Below are 17,655 nucleotides of genomic sequence, written 5' to 3' on the forward strand. Positions count from 1 at the left end.
TCTTCATTTTTAATAAACATCCTAGGTTTTTCTAAAGCACATGATCCACACACCTCATTATGTGAAGCACTGACTGAGTCCAGAAGTCAATACTCAAATTGGGGAAGTTGCCCCCTGAGTACGCACACGCATAGGCTTTTAAAGGACAATGTAGGCATGTATGATTTTAAGAAAACAGATGTCCAGATCTTCAGCTTCTGAAAGTAGACTTTCCTAAAGGTGATCTTCCTGAAAGAGTCTGTTTCCTATCAGTTCTCCGTAAATTCCTGGGCTTTCACAATTCCCTCTTTCCCACTTTCTAAAGGAATTGCATTTCTCCAGGCTGATGAATCTTGCCAGAATGCATTGCCCTTAGGCACTGAACAGAGGGATACACTGGAGTGTATAATTGCTAAGAAAGAGACCCAAGAGAACAAAGAAAAAAGGTAAGTCAGTGAGAAATAGTGAAGTTTTGTTCCTGTCATGATTCTTTCTTTAAAAAATATATTTTTAACTTTCTTCACTTATAGCTTACATTCAATATTCTTTTGTATTAGTTTCATGTGTACAGGATATAAGTGAGACAATCATATACTTTACAAAATGTACCATCCCTGATATTTCTCACATAGCACCATACATAATTATTATAATAAGATTCTGACCTTCAGATGTTCCTGACTTTAACTATTTCTATCTCTCCATTGGACTATCTACATTTTTTCTATCCATCCATTCATAAATCTCTCTATTTCTCCAATTCACACATGAAAAAGTGGTTAATGTATGTGACATGTTAATCTGAATTTAAAATTATCTGCTACTCAATTTACATAACACTTATTTCTATAAAGTCAATGAGTAAAATATACCAATCAAACTTTTAATTAAAATGTGTTAAAAGCCAAAATGCTATAAGCAATTTACCAGAAAACATATTTTGAAACTACTTAAACTTGTAATGAAAACTCCTAGGTGACAACTTAAAATATGATAGAAATTAAATAATTTTTAGAAATTATTTTAGTGAATAACTGAGGATATAGATTTGCATATGTGCCTACTCATATGTATCACAGTACAAACAATCTTCCTCCATCATGAAAAAGTCCAAGTTAAACAGCTAAGACTAGAAAAGGGCTTGGCTCTACTCAGTTATTTGCAGACATTGCTTTCTTGAAATCAACTTTACTCCAGCATCCTCTATGGGTTTGTCTCATCTGCCCAGTCCAGCTGGGTCCTTGCCACATCCAGATGAAGGACACTTATTATCCTCAGGTCCTACCCTGATCTTGTCAGCCCATATTTTATTGGCAAACACTTGGCCACACTTAATTGCAAGGAGGTCTGGGAAATGTAGTCCATAGTTAGAGTGCTACATGCCCAGCTACAAATTCAGGTCAATGGAAGAAGAAAACAGATTTCAGGGGACATTGTGAAGCCCTGCCTTATGAAGTAAATTTCACTAATAAATTTTTATGTAATAATCATCACTCTGCTCATGATGTATTTTAATACATTACTGAGTTATGTTTATTTGTATTTTATTTATGTGTTTCTCAAGTGTTAAGTGACAATGCCCTGTAATTTTTCTCTCTCATATCATGCTTGTCCAGTTTTTATACAAAGACTATTATAATTACCTGAATGAACTAGAATATTCCTTCTTTTTACATGAACTGAAATAATATAATTTTATAAAAGAGAAGCATGACCTGTATCTAGATTTGATAAGATTCACCTATAAAACTTCTGGACAGAAATTGATTTTTAAAATATTTTTAAAAAAACAATTCCATTGTTTTAATGACAATTGGTCTATTTGGGGTTTTCTACTTCTGAAATAACTTTTGGTAAATTATAAAAATTTTCTCTTAAATTAGGCATTTTCTTAAAATTCTCAAATATAATGGAATAATGTTAATTGCTGATCATATTTACTTGTGATTCTTAACATGTTTATTTTTTAAAAAGCCCTGCTGTTGGTCTGGTCTACAGAGCAAGTTGCTCTTTCCCTTTGCCGATATAACCCAGTAAATGCAATGATTCCAGAAGTGGTTATGGCGGTTGTGGATATGGCAACACACCCTTGCCTTGAAGTACATGTGCTAACACTTGTTTTCTTCCAATTAATCTCCTGTTTTGTAGTTTAGGCTGTTTGCACATTTCACGCAAATTCCTGTGCCCAAGACACATGCCAAAAAACTAAGAGAGAAACATTTTAAATCTATTGAGGAAGAATGAAAGAGGCTTCTTCAAACTAACAGTTAAAGTCTGAAATTCCAAACCAACAACATTCAACTAGGATACTGAAACATTTTTCCAGTGATTTCATTTTATAGGTAAGGAAGCTCTCTGGATAGCCACATTTTATGCAATTCAATAATAATCTTAAAAAGAAATGTTATAGCTCTAGATAAAAGGAAGGAACCAAACCTTTACAGAGAGCAATTTGAAATACAAGTCAATCAGTACTCAGTGCATTCTGTAATTATTCGGACTCTACTTACAATTGAAGATTTAAATTTTGGATATATTTTTCCTTAAATAAGAATACAAGTGTTTCTCACATGCTGTCTCAGCAATTTAGCTACATAATTACTTGCTTGTACTCATTCCCAAGACAGGAGCTGAGGTTAAAACCCACCTTGTGAATCTCAAATCTGGTTGCTACGGTAACAGTATCCATTTTCCACCAACTCTGCACTGTTAGCTCTGTTAGCTAACTTGTTTGAGCATCATAGATTTCTCTCTGATAGCAAAGCACTATGATAGACCATTATAGATTACCGTATATTACAGTATAGTCATTAATTCCTCTTCAAAAATATACATTAATATATCCCCAAATTCTCCTATTCATTGAGAAAATGTTATAAATCTTGGGCTTTGATTTTGGTGTAAGTTGACATTAATCACTTTATGCTTTTAAGCTCCTCACTTCGACTCCATGAAGAAAAATTCAAAAGAGATTTTAAATAAATTCTGAGAACATCTCTTTATTTCCCATTAGTACACAGGATAATTTTCCTAATGTTTATAATAAGCCTGAAAGCTACCAGAAGGTCAGATAATATGTTCATATTTTTGTATCATTTCAAGTAACTATAGCACTACTTCAATATATTTTTGCTGAAACCGGACATGTCATATCTCAAGGCAATATCAACAATATCCACATGACAACATCACAATTCCAAAGTAGGTCTCCTCACTATTTGCTTTGGTGGCTTAAAGTCCTCACTATGACCAATACGCTTTGTAGAGACATCAAGTTTCAGAGGAAGACAAAGACTTATAACAAACCTAGTAAAAACTCAATCTTATATAATAAAACCCTACTATGCAAATCGACTGAATTGCCGAACAACCGGTAGCTATGATGGGCACTGACCACCAGGCGGCAGATGCTCAATGCAGAAGCTGACCCCTGGTGGTTAGTGCACTCCCACAGGGGGAGTGCCACTCAGCCAGAAGCCAGGCTCATAGCTGGTGAGTGCAGTGGTGGTGGCGGGAGCCTTTCCTGACTCCGCAGCAGCGCTAAGGTCTCCGGGGGATGTCCGCCAAGGGTTCCTGGACTGGGAAAGGGCTGAGGGACCCCCCCAGTGTATGAATGTCATGCACCAGGCCTCTAGTATAATTATAATCCATCACCCGCACAATACTGATACTCTACTATTTTCTGAGCTTTATAATGATAGTAACCTATCATCCTAAGCATTTTACCTAACTTGTCCCACACAATCCTTCAAAGCAACCACATTTTATAGATAAGGACAATAAGGTTTAGAGAGAATGGAGTAACTTACCTTAAGACACACAACTATAAACTAGTCAAACTCAGGTATATTACTAGTAAATACCTTCTGTTAGTGAGGATGTTTCTGGCTACAGGCAGCTATAAATTCAGATTCACTCTCAGTCCCTGGGCTAGGACAAGGTTGATGTTGGAGGGGCAGTGAGAGTACACATTTCATAATACACTCACCTCAAGTCCTCACTCTAGTTCCAGACCTGCCCCATCTGTTCCATCCCCTTCTCTACTCCAGGAGGCTGACCTGTATGGACCATATCAGAGTTTTCTTCTCCTCTTACTTCCCCTGCTAAATTTCATCAGGAAATCAGAGAAAATAAGGAGAGACACCCATCTTCAAAATAGTCCTGGATTCTCCTTTACAAATTTTCTGAGTGGTTATTACATAAGGGCCACAGGATAAAAATGTGTTTTATTTTAATAGGGCTGAGAAGACATATGTATTTATATGTTTAAAAACCAACATTTTATATAGATACTGAAATATCTTATGATGTGCCTCAAATAATATTATAAATATTTTAATATTGTCTTATTATTTACTCAATGTATTTTCTGTAATTATTTCCTAATACTCTAAATGGCTTTTCATTCTGCTTAATATAAAATCCCAAATCCTAAAGTTTCTTATATGGTCCTCTACAATCTGACTCCTGAGTCTTCCCTATCACTTTTCTTTCTAGTTTTTAAAATGTGTTTTTATTATCTTTTTTTTTTTTTAGAGAGAGAGAGGAAGGGAGAGGGAGAAAGAAAGAGAAACATCAATTGGTTGCCTCACACATACACCTTGACCAGGGACTGAACCTGCAACTTGGGCATGTGTCCTGACAGGGAATTGAACCGGCAACCTTTTGGTGCACAGAATGACACTCAACCAACTGAGCCACAAAGACCAAGGCCCTATCACTTTTCTTTAATTCTATTTAGTCCAAGCATACTTAATAACTATAGGCCCCTTAGTACAATCAAGAATGCCAATCTTTCTCTTAACTCTGGGCTTTATACACAATCCCTCTGCCTAGAATTCTCTCCCTCAACATGTATTCTTGCTGAACAGTTTCTGCTACTTTTGAAGTCTTACAAAGATGTCATTTCCTCTATAGGAGGTTGTTCCAAACTTTTCAATAATTGCTAAATCCAACCAGGGTTCTTTTATGGCAGATACTATTGTTTCCTACTCAGCACCCATCCTGCCTTTTCTTTCTAAGGAAAAGACATATTATGATGTGGATGAAAATGATTAATCCAACCTTATCATGGATGCGCTGTCCCCTTTGGAAGTAAGTTGCCAAACCAAGCAGATGTGAGGAAAAGTTAGCTGGAAATTCTAGGGAAGGTATCCTTCTTGGTAAGAAATAGATTTAGGAAAAGGAGGCTCTTTGTAAGCTCCCTGCCTCACTTTGTTTTCTGCTCTGGATGCAGCTGCAGTTGTGATGTTGATTTAAACCTGTGGTATCATCTTAAAACCAAGAAGGAAGACATCACAGTCACACCAAGGGAGATAGAATGGAAAGATCAAAGAAGACTGGGTCATTCATGACACTCAGCCAAAAAAATCACCTTGGAACTGCCTACCTCTGAATTTCTTCTTAAGTAAATAGTAAATATCCTTAGAAATTAAGCCAGTGTTAGTGTGGCTTCCCCTTAATTGAAACTGAAAAAAAAAAGTCCTAATTGATACTAATGCTTTCCAATAGTAACCTGTGTTTTCCTTATGTAACACACTTTTTTCTTCTAACCATACTTTTTTCTTCTAACCACATTAGTACAAGTCTTATAAGATACTGGAGGGCTGTTAGTGATTAGCACAAGATATAGGACACATTCTTGAATTAGACATTTAGGTTTTGAATTCTGGTTCTACCTCTTAAGGGCTGTGCTACTTGCTATCTGAAAAATGGAGATAAATATAATGCCTATCTTTTTGGTTTTTAAAAGAGTTGAGTGAACAATAATAAAGTATTTAGCTAGTTCTTGGAACATAATAACATTCAAGAAATGCTTGCTAGTCCTATATAATAAAAGGGTAACATGCAAATTGACCGTATCGGCAAAATGACCAGAACAACCACTTGACCAGTCACTATGAGGCGCACTGACCACCTTTCGGTCTCTTTCCCTGGCCAGCAGTCTCCGATCACCCTATGGCAAACATGAAGCCGGGGGTGGGTGGCAGGGGATGCAGGTGGCACCAGGTCAAGTCCTCTGTCCCACCAGTCACCCCACACACAGAGGACGACCTGTGGCGGGGGCAGGGCTGGCGAGCAGGCAGAAACAGCCAACCATCAGGCTCTGATGGCCTGATGGTGAATGGGGAACCAGTGGTGGGTGTTGGCAGGGGGCAGGGCCAGCTGCGAGCAGCCAGGGAAGATGGCCCTGATCGCAGGCCAGGCCTGGGGACTGTACCTCTGCACGAATTTCATATGCTGGGCTTCCAGTATTCAATAAATCTGTGCTAGCTATGGGTCATTTCAAGATTAACAAGTTAAGCATTCTGCTCACAAAGAGGTCATAATCTAGTAGAGGAAATAGGTTTGATACAATGAATTAATTGCTATGGTCCTTTGTAATGGTTATTATATTAATAAGGAGAAGGTACACCCATATCTGAGTAGAGGATATTGAAAAAGCTTCCTTTTGTGATACTCACAACCTCAGCTCATAATTTCTTCTATGTGCAACTGCAGAGAGAAAGGTAGAATATCCAGAAAGTTGCACCAGAAACCATGTCTCTTAAAAGTAAGTCGTATTATTTCCAACTGAAAAATAGGTAAAGAGAGTTGGAGAGGGTACAGGGTAAGGTCTGGCCAGGGAATTTTACCTGTATTCTTGGCTGCTCCTGTATTTAGCATATACGGGGGGGAAACTGAGGATATCCTTCTTGAAGATGGTTAACCTTCTTCAAAAAGACGACAGTGAGAGGTGCTATATAAGCACAGAAAAATAACTCAGACAGCTGAGCCCTTCCAGATCTCCGGGATGTGAGAATGGAAGGCTGACTTAGCAAAGCAGAAGGGTGAGGTGGAGAAGAAATTCAAGAGCCATCTGTCAGCTAAGTGGCTAGAAATATGCAATAGCAAGACACATGACCTGAGTCTTGTCGTCTCTTTTAGCGGATTATCAGAATGCAGCTTTTTAATTTAGAGGTAAGAAATGATCTATCTCATCTCTTGGAGTGCTTCTAAAAACAAAACATTTACTCAGAGGACAATTAGAACCAAGTGTACCTACCTGATCTGCCTGAGCATTCTATCTCTGGTGCATTGTACAGATCTTACTAAGGGAGCTGTCCCCTGCAAATGTAAGATCTTTATTTGTATAAATAACTTTTAAGGCCCAGCATGTTTATCTCACTATTGATTATTCAGAAACATTAAGGTACAGGGCATGTTCTAGTCTGTGTCATCCACATCTCTACAAGTCACTCCTTTTTATTAAAGACAATGCTGTCTCTCATGGACATTGCCAACACACACACGTTCACCTGTCACAGCATCCTTGTCCTCAGCTCCATTACCTCCTCTTCTCCAAGAGACTTTCTCAACCTCCCCTGTGATCCATATTCATGAATATACCATGAATGTTATCATTGCTGAAACCACTCTATTATATCCCAAATCATTAATTCTAATAGCCTAGCATAGATCTTTTTAGCTTGATTTCTCCACCACTGCTATTATAAGCAATTGCGCTTCCAATGTTGTGGCATCTCTGTCTTCATCGTCTCCATTTCCCTCCTTTATTTACTACCCTCTATGTTCTGTTTGTAGTTTATTTAATCTTTTAAATCCTCACCTGAGGACATTTTCACTGATTTTTAGAGAGGGGGCAAGGAAGAGAGTGAGAAACCTCCATGTAACAGAAACACTGATAAGTTGATTCCCAAAAAGGGGCCAGGGACCGAACTCGAAACCTAGGTATGTGTCCTGACTAAGAATCAAGCACAAGGCCTTTTGGTGTATGGGATGACACCCCTACCAACTTAGCCAAACCGGCCAGGGATTCATTTATATTTTAAATATTTTCTAACCAATAACACTAATTCCATTGCACCTCTGTACCTTCATCATCATTCGGCAAAACCACTGGAAAAACAAATTTAAAAAACAAAACAAATAAAACAACAAGTCTTCCATTTCCTGTGCCCCAGTGCTTTGGAGTGCATCATTTCTCTGCAATGTTTCCCTTCATATGTTGAAGTCCTAACCTCAGTATAATTGTATTTGAAGATAAAGATTTTAGAAGTTAATTAATGTTAAATGAGGTCATAAGGGTGAGGACCTTATGGGTTGGTACCAATAGGGTTGGTAGTTTTATAAGAAGAGAGAGTCCTTATCTCTCTTGCTCGCTCAATAGCTCTTGCTCTCGCTTTCATTCTCTCTCCCGCTCTCATGTGCAAACCCTGAGGAAAGATCATGTGAACACTCAGTGAGAAGTCAGCCAACTGGAAGCTAGGGAGAAAGCTCTCACCAGAACTTGACCATTCTGTCACTCTAATCTTAAACTTCCTACCTCTAGTACTGTGAGAAAGAAAAATTTTGCCATTTAAGCCACTTACTCTACTCTGTAATGGCAGCCCTAGCTGACTAATATGCCTGGTATTTTAGAATTTCTGGAAAAAAATCATACCATAAAGTTGATTAGTATGACTCATCACAGATTAAAACCCCTAATGCATTGTTCTTGTCAATAAGTTCTTCCATGAACCACAGTGAATTAATTAAACTCTGTCCATTCTACACAAAATATCCAAATCCACTTTCCCATCTATGTTGCATTTTTCCATCTCAGTTCTCATAACTGACTGCAATGAATTTTCCACTCAAAATTCGAATATGAATATATGACTTGCTTTGGCCAATGGGGTTGTAGCATACTTGATGTAAACAGAGACTTGAACAAGAATATATGTGGGGTTACTGTTTATTTCCATGTTAATCTATTTGGGCTCCCATAACAAAATGCCAGACTGGGCAGCTTAAACAAAAATATTTATTTTTATTTTCTATGGTGCTGGAGGCTGGAAGTCTGAGATCAGGGTCCCAGCGTGATTAGGTGGATCCTCCTGAAGGCTCTCTTTCTGGCTCACAGATGGCCTCCTTTCTTGCTGTTGTCTCACATAGTAAGAAAGAGCAAGCTCTCTGGGGCTTGCTGTTGTAAGGATACTAATTCTATGGTCCTATCCTTATGACCTCATTTTACCTTAATCACTTCCAGAATCTGCAAATATAGTTACATTGGGGATTAGGGCTTTACCATATGAATTCTTTTAGTGGGGGTGGCATAGATATTTGGTTCATAACGGTTTTCTCTCCTAGAATACTACTACCACCATTAGAACAAACCTGGACCAACCTGCTGTAGAATGCGAAATAACATGGAAAGGAAATGAGTAGTCTCAATAACTGAAATCATCCTAGATCAGTGATGGCAAACCTTTTGAGCTCGGCGTGTCAGCATTTTGAAAAACCTTAACTTAACTCTGGTGCCGTGTCACATATAGAAATTTTTTGATATTTGCAACCATAGTAAAACAAAGACTTATATTTTTGATATTTATTTTATATATTTAAATGACATTTAACAAAGAAAAATCAACCAAAAAAATGAGTTCGCGTGTCAGTGTCAGAGGTTCACCATCACTGTCCTAGATCAACCAGCCTGCAGCCAATCTGGCAGCTGACTTCAGATACATGCGCAAGTCCAGCCAAAATCAATGGAATCACCTGAATAATAGGATATAATAATAAATGGCTGCCATTTTAAGTCCCAAAGATTTAAGATTGTTTGAAACTCAGCAATAGCTATCTGGTGATACACCATCACTCTTAGAAGGTCATATATCCTTTTACAGAGAAAATAGAAGCTGTCAGACAGGAACCTCCTTGTCTTTTTGCTCCCATACTTACAAATTACTGAATCTAATATCTCTTGTCAACTTCTCCTTCTACAAAGAAAAAGAAATATCTCATATCTAAAGCCAATGGCTCCATCTGCACTCTAGATTCTGTGTCTTCTTACTTTCCTCACTTGCCATTCCTTCATTATCCTGTTGTAATTTTTGGTTTTGTCTCTAGTAGCTAAAGCCACAATGGCCCTTCCAAAGATCACTGAGGAATCTTTACATCACTTTTCAGTTCTCATTTTCTTGATCTTTCAGAATGTAGCGGAAAATTCCTACCCTCTTACAAGTTTCTTTTCTTGTGTTTCACAGTACCACCCTACATCTCATCTTCCCACTTCTTTGTCTATTCTTTCAATGTTTTCCTGGATCTTTCTCTTCCATCTGGCTTTTTAATAGTGAAACTCCTGAAGGCTTAGTCTTAAATTTCTGCTTTAATCACAATTGTACATTATAAGGATGAGCTCTGCATCTCCTGTCACTTCATACTGACTACCTCTGCATTTATACAACCAATGCTCTTCTACAAGCTCTACTAGATCATGGAACTGCAAAAGTCTACTTATATTTTTACTTGAAACCTCCAAGACATCTCAAACTCAATATGTACACAAATCTCCTTGACATTTCCTTTATTTTATCATGCAAACATGGTATTTTCCATTGCTTCCCAGCTCAGTAAATGACACCACCATATACATGAAATTGTGCAAGCCAGAATCATATCAGTTTGGCGACGTTTTTAACTTCCTCCAATTTCCACCCCTTCTCCCAGCTACATAAAATAAACAGCTCACAGACCTTGTCCTGATTCCCCAGAACCTAGTGCCCTATAATTTTTGGCACTTTCTATCTCTTTGCAGTGTTGTACAATTTTACTTAAACACATATCTGTCCTTCAACAATAACACTAACTGCATTTAAGGAGTGGGTCAGTGTTGGTCTTACTCATCATTCTATCTCCAGCAACTGTACACTACCCTATATTTTATAACTATTCAATGAATAAGTACTAAAAGATGAAGAAATATGATTTTGAACATTTAAATACCCATTTGAACATTTTAATCAGCTAAAAATTACTGTATTTATGAGCATTTAAACATCTAAAGCAAAAGTTATTAATTTGGATTACATACAATGATTATATGTGGTTAAGAATCATTGCAAAATATTTTCTCATATAAGATTCCACAAGACAATGAGAGTTTGTTATAGGGTAAAACTAATGGATACTTTGAGATCAATTTTAATAGGAAAGAGAACATATAGAGTGCTATAGTAGGCATAAAAAATAGGCGAGCTTTGTAAGCTGATGTTCCAGTGCTGTGTACCATTTATCATTGTAAGCTTTGGTAATGTCCAGGGGTCCTCAAACTTTTTAAACAGGGGGCCAGTTCACTGTCCCTCAGACCGTTGGAGGGCCGGACTATAGTTTTAAAAAAAGCTATGAACAAATTCCTATGCACAGTGCACATATCTTATTTTGAAGTAAAAAAACAAAACGGGAATAAATACAATATTTGTATTTGCATGTGGCCTGCGGGCCGTAGTTTGAGGACCCCTGAATAACCTCTAATAGCCTCTTTTGTCCATATTTGGAGACATATTTGAAGCCTAACTCTATTAGAATCACTTGTTTAACTTAAAAATATTAAAGATATTCAGTTTCAAACCCAAAGCTTATGAAATGAGGAATAGGATATACAGGGGTGGTTTTAAAAGGTTTATAGTTGTGAGTATACGAAACACCGAGTTTGTTCTTATATTGCCATTTATTAATTATTGTGTTAATAACTATTGTATCATTTTCCATATGAACAACTGTAAACCTACTTTTGCCCACTTCTGTATATGCATGTTTTAAAACCTCATGGGCTAATGTTTTACTCAGCCCAAACTGAGAGACATGGATGTACAAAAGGAGAGTAACTATGCCTTTCTCATGAGATCGTTGGAAGCAAAACACAACAAGATCAACGTGTGCAACTACCAGTAAAGGTTTAAAAAATGATAATTTCCTATTCTTTTGCTATTTCCCAGGATATTATGAACTGAATATAGCAAGCAAAATACTTTTAGAATTGTGATGTGAAATTAAAAATTCTGGATTCAAAGTCTCTCTCTGTCCCTTACTAGCTGAAAGAATGTGGGCAAGTCATTTTATTTCTTTGTCTCAGTTTTCTACCTGTTTAATAATAATATGTTTAATTAATTAATCAGTTGACAGATACTCAATATTCTTGAAGAAATAAATAAATCACTCAATCAGAAAATCAGCCCAGCCAGTGTGGCTCAGGGGTTAAGCATCAACTTATGAACCAGGAGGTCACGGTTCAATTCCTGGTCAGGGCACATGCCCAGGTTGTAGGCTTGGTCCCCAGTAGGGTCATGCAGGAGGCAGCCAATAAATGCTTCTCTTTCATCACTGATGTTTCTATCACTCTCTCCCTCTCCCTTCCTCTCTGAAATCAATAAAAATATATTTTTTAAAAGAAAATCAATTTATCTACTTTTATTTTGAGCACTTACTCTATACTTGGTACTCTTCTGGGGGCTGTAGATATAAAGAAAGGAAGAAGAAAAAAGTGAACATGATTTAAAAAACAGAAAAACAAATAATAAACAAATTGTGATACATACCATACAATAAATGCAAAAGGTTGAAATAAAAAATAATTGCCAAGAAGATACTTAGCTAAGATAAATAGAGTCATCAAGAATGGGATTTGGGGGCATTATTTTTGCCATAAGATCAAGATAAGAGGAAGGAGTCAGTATAGGGCGCTAAGGTAAAAAACAGGGCTTTGGACTCAGGTTATTTTTTAAGTCGAAACCTGGAAGACGAGAAGGATTCAAACAGTGGAGAGATTCAAGTGTTTGGTCTATTGTTAACTCTGATGCTATGAAGGTAACTGCCTCAGCCAAGCTTGAGGAGAGAAGCAGATTTTGCCCTTTCAAGCACTAAGATATGCCAATACCACCCACTGGTATTTGATTTGCACCTTTTAACAAGTAGGTCTTCAGTGATTTTATCATCAGTGGTATCCAGAGACCTCTCACTTGCATTAATTTTATTCACCAAATGGAAATCATCAATGTTTAGTGACACCTAACTAATCTCTGGGAAGAATAACATTGTAGATTCCGTCACAAAAGTTAAAGATGCCAAGGTTTACTAGAAAATAGGTTCATTATATCCAGGCAGCATCGCCCAAGTCACAGTCCCATGCATGTCCTCTAATTTGTTTTGCATTTCTAATAACAAGGATCACATATGTACATATTTACACAGGTAAACATTTCATTGACTCTTGTCTCTATTTGTTTGTTCACAAGAGGCTATAAAGGACATTCTTAGGAGAAGAAACTTCTGTAATCATCTCACCAGCTCTGCTGCAAGCTAACAGAAAAAGAAAGAATTTGGAATTCATCTTGGAAGCGTTCAGGTCCCCAACTGCTCTGAGTCATCTTTTTCTGATTAGAGGAGAGACAGCATTTTAATAAGGGAGCGTCTGTAGATGTAACATCCTTGCCACAGCCAGAGAGAGCATGCCTTTGTTATTCCTGCTCAGGGGAGAAGACTGAAGAACAGTCTCATTTAGAGGACAAATGTGTGTAGGCACCGCTCTGATCTCAAGAGTGTAAAAAGCTCCAGTTATTATTTCAAAATTCAATCGAACTTAACGCATTAAAATATAAATCCATATTTATATTATCCTAACAACATTATTTACAATGTTAGGTCATTAGCTTATGTTCACAGGATGTTCTTATATCCATAAGGTCTGCATTAATCCTTGGTTCATTTATGGTTGACTGGTATTTTTTTTTTGCAATAATTGCACAAGTCTGGAGGATCATTCACTGTAAGAAATTGAATATGCAAGTTGCTTTTAAGATGCAGTGAAAATTATATAAAAACTAAATCTAATTAATGAGATTGATGTGTTTACTTAAGTATTTATTAATTTTTATTTGTGGCTTACATTTCAAGTCGATAATATTATGTGTTTATTTTTCAGATCTCAGATATTTTCCTAGCCCTTATACAGCCTCTTTTTGCCTAATGATTACAATGACCCTGTGCCTGGGACCCCTTTAAATAGTTCTTGCTGTTTGCCCTAAAGTGGTAGGAAAATATCCTTGACATTTACTTATTTATTCTTTTTTCTTTCTATTTGGAAACTTCAAATGTACAGAAAAGTTGCAGGTAAAATATAAGGGAGAAAAGTACACTGTTTTCCCCTGAACAATTTAAAATCATGTTGTTATCCCAATGCCTACCACAGCACAGCCATCAACCTCAGGAAATGAACACCAACACATTGCTTTCACCAGATCCTTAGATCCCATTCAAGTTTTGTCAATGTCCCAATAATGTCCTTCATGGCACAAGGATTCGGTTTAGTAGACTCACACATTGCCTTTTGTTGGGTCTCTTTTGTTTCCTTTAGTATGAGTAGTTCCCCAGTCTTTCATTCACTTTTATAAATTTTTCATTTTTTGTTGATGACAGGTCAGTTGTTTATAAAGTTTGTGTCGTTTGAGGCTGTGTGATGTTTCTTCTCCTTCAGTATTAAGTCTAACTCTCTGTGAAGAGCAGCACAGAAGTGATGTTGTGTTCTTCTCAACGCAATGTATCAGGTAACACACAAATTCAGTTTGCCCTATCACTGATGAGGTCTACTTTGATTCTATGACTTAGGTGGTGTGTGCCAGGCTTTTCCACTACAAGAGCTATAATTTTACTGCCATAAACGCACTATTAATTTTATATTTGTTATTTTTATGTATTTTTGGTGGGAAGGTACTTTCAAATTCAGTACATATCTCATTCCTTATTATACTTTCTATCCATCTGTCTTCTATCAATTAAAACTATGAATTCACATGGATACCTCCAATTCCAAGTCAACACCACAGAGTTTGTTACACCTTTCTCCTTTCCATATTTGTAATTTCATTCTCTGACAGTGAGCAGTCTGGCTCCCATTATCCTTAATATAATATTATTGATAGGTTCTGTGACTTTAAGTGAAACAATGTATAATGAAACCAATTTTACTATAGACTAATTGATATAAACAATAGTTAAGTTCCTATGGCATCTCATCAACATTATTATGAAACAACGCTGAAATAAATGATGTTATTTGAGGACCTGTTGTATTAAATCAATCATCCCCAATCATTGTCACTGCCTCTGGCCTGAATGGCCTCCTGACCACCTGGGCTCTAAAACTTCATGCTGTGCAGAGTTTCTATATGGAAAGCTTCCTCCCTGTGCTCAGTATTCAACACCCCACTCTACCTCGACTAATGGCTTTAAGACTAATTGTGTTTTATAATAAGAATTCTAGAAATGGAAGGGGAGGAAGAGGATTAAAAAGAAGAAAGTAAGAGAAAATACATGAAGGAGAGCTACCTGGCATGTTTACATATGCAACAGGAAACTTTCTCTTCTAGAATTATGTGACCTCCTTTCTTGCTCCCCTCCCACACAATTAAATCAAAGGTGAGCCATACATACTATCACATTAAAGGGTCCTTAGCTCATCAGAAACCTATGATATTTAATGTGTATATCAAATAATTACAACAATGTACCCACCTACTGATGGTTATTATATTTTACATCTTTTTATTTGCTGGTGGAGGGCCTTAATTATAGAGTCATAATTCACTGATACACCACATACAGTTCTAATATGTTACAGAGATAATTTTCTACTTCTTATAAAGGAAAAAATTTTGTGAATGACTTAGCGTGTATTCAAAATTACCTTCATAAGAATGTCACTTTCAATTACTTATGATATCCTTCCTTGAGTAGGAGAGGGTGGGAAGCTTTACAGCCTGGGCAATGCAAACTGTCATTAAGCTTTTATTATCTTTACAGCAACTTGTTATCTCTATGCTCTTGTAGGAGTATGTCATCTATCTTGTCTCTTGCAGTGAGTTAAAGAGATAGAGACCTTGACAAAGTTTCATAAAATATCAATGGCTTATTTAATATTTGAGCTCAATTAACCCACTGTTTATTTTACATGCACATAAAATATTGTATTACATTTATGATTATTGGTTTAAATTACACAGTGCCTATAAATGCTTACTTAGTACATAGTGTTCAACAAATTAGAGTATTTTCATTACTAGGCATAATCATTTCACTACTGAAGATAGAAGTGAGGATGATAGAACTTAGATTTCCTAAATTTTAGTTGTATTCTCCTCTTCAACTCATTATTTCCCTTTTCTTTCCATATACCTAAGTTTTACAGTGTCCATGTATTTCTTATAATACAGTAGTAATATAATAAAGTAGAAATTCACATTTATGAACTATAGAAAAATACCCCTTTTTACAAGAAAAAACACTTAAGCTTATAGTCCTTTCGTTGGGAGAAACTTCTCCTTGGGTCTCTTGGATTTGTACACATTTTGTGGAGAAGCATGGACACCTTCTGTTCCAGACAATCTTTTCAAGACTATTTGTATAGAAAACAAACACTGAAGATGGAGACAATATCCCCTTGTACAGCAGAGTGCATATTTATTTCCAGATTAGGGTAATAAAAACGATGCCTCCCATTAGGGCAAAAGTTGAGAATCTCTGTCAGCAGCCTTCTTATAAAATTGGGGTTCAGAAACTAGGCTTCTCAGCACTGGTGTTAATGCACTATACCTACTACACCCACCTGGGTCCTTCTCTGCTTCACATTCATTCACTGGGAAAGGGGACTGATGGCAATCTTGAAGCTCCCAATACCTGCTGTGCCATGAGTAATACCCATTTGTCTCTGATCCAGATGTCTTGTGTTCTCTGTCATGATCTATAAGAATGTGATAGCCTTACTTGTTAGATTGCAAGTAGGGTAAAATCTCTTGTCTCTTTTATACCATTTTTTGTCTCTGGTTCTTTTTTCAATTCTTATACTGTAAATTCATGAACTTTCTTACACAAAATCATGGGAAAATGTCTTCAGTGGCTATACTAAGTCTTTGTGATTTTGGTTTTTCAAAGTTCCATTTAATAAACCAACAATCTTGTTGATAGAATATTTGAGGCAACTATTATGCAACAGGTATGATCAAAGGGGGGAAATCCATAAGTGCTGTCAGAGAAAGAGAAAGGAAAACTTCCTTTGAGCCAGAATTTTTGAGTCCTTTCTGCATTTTGGGCAGCTTTGCTCTTCCTAATAAACTTACAATGTTGAAATGATAACGTGCTCACTCGAGAGGCCTCAAGTGCTTGCTTTACAGGAATTCTTGTAGTTAAGCAGTCACATTCTAGAAGACTCACATTTTCAATGATGGCTCTACAGAACCTAAGAGCAAACATTCTTCAGAACACTTAGGTTCTTCTTATAGGCAATTAAGAACTATAGTATCATGACACTGCCTTATAACCCAGCAATTCCACTTCTGGGTATATATCTGAAAAGCTCAAAACATTAATTTGAAAGAATATTGCACCCTTATGTTCACTGTATCATTACTTACAATAGCCAAGATATGGAAGTAACACAAGTGCCCATAAATAGATGAGTAGATCAAAAAGTGGTAATACATATAAATACAATGGAAATATTACTTGGCCATAAAAAGAGTGAAAACTTACCATTTGCAACAGCATGAATGAAACTAGAGGGTTTATGCTAAGTGAAATAAGTCAGTCAGAGAAAGAAAAATACCATATATGTGGAATCTAATGAACAATATAAAAACAAAACACAAATAGACTCATAGATACAGAGAAAAAACTGATGGTTGCCAGAGGGGATGGGGTTAGGACTTTGTGGAAATGGTGAAGATATTAAGAAGTACATAATGGTTGTTACAAAATAGTCATGGGGATAAAAAATATAGAATGGGATATATAGTCAATATTATTACAAAATAGTCATGGGGATAAAAAATATAGAATGGGATATATAGTCAATAATATTATAAC

Source organism: Myotis daubentonii, chromosome 5 (genome assembly GCF_963259705.1).
Source record: "Myotis daubentonii chromosome 5, mMyoDau2.1, whole genome shotgun sequence".
NCBI lineage: Eukaryota > Metazoa > Chordata > Mammalia > Chiroptera > Vespertilionidae > Myotis > Myotis daubentonii.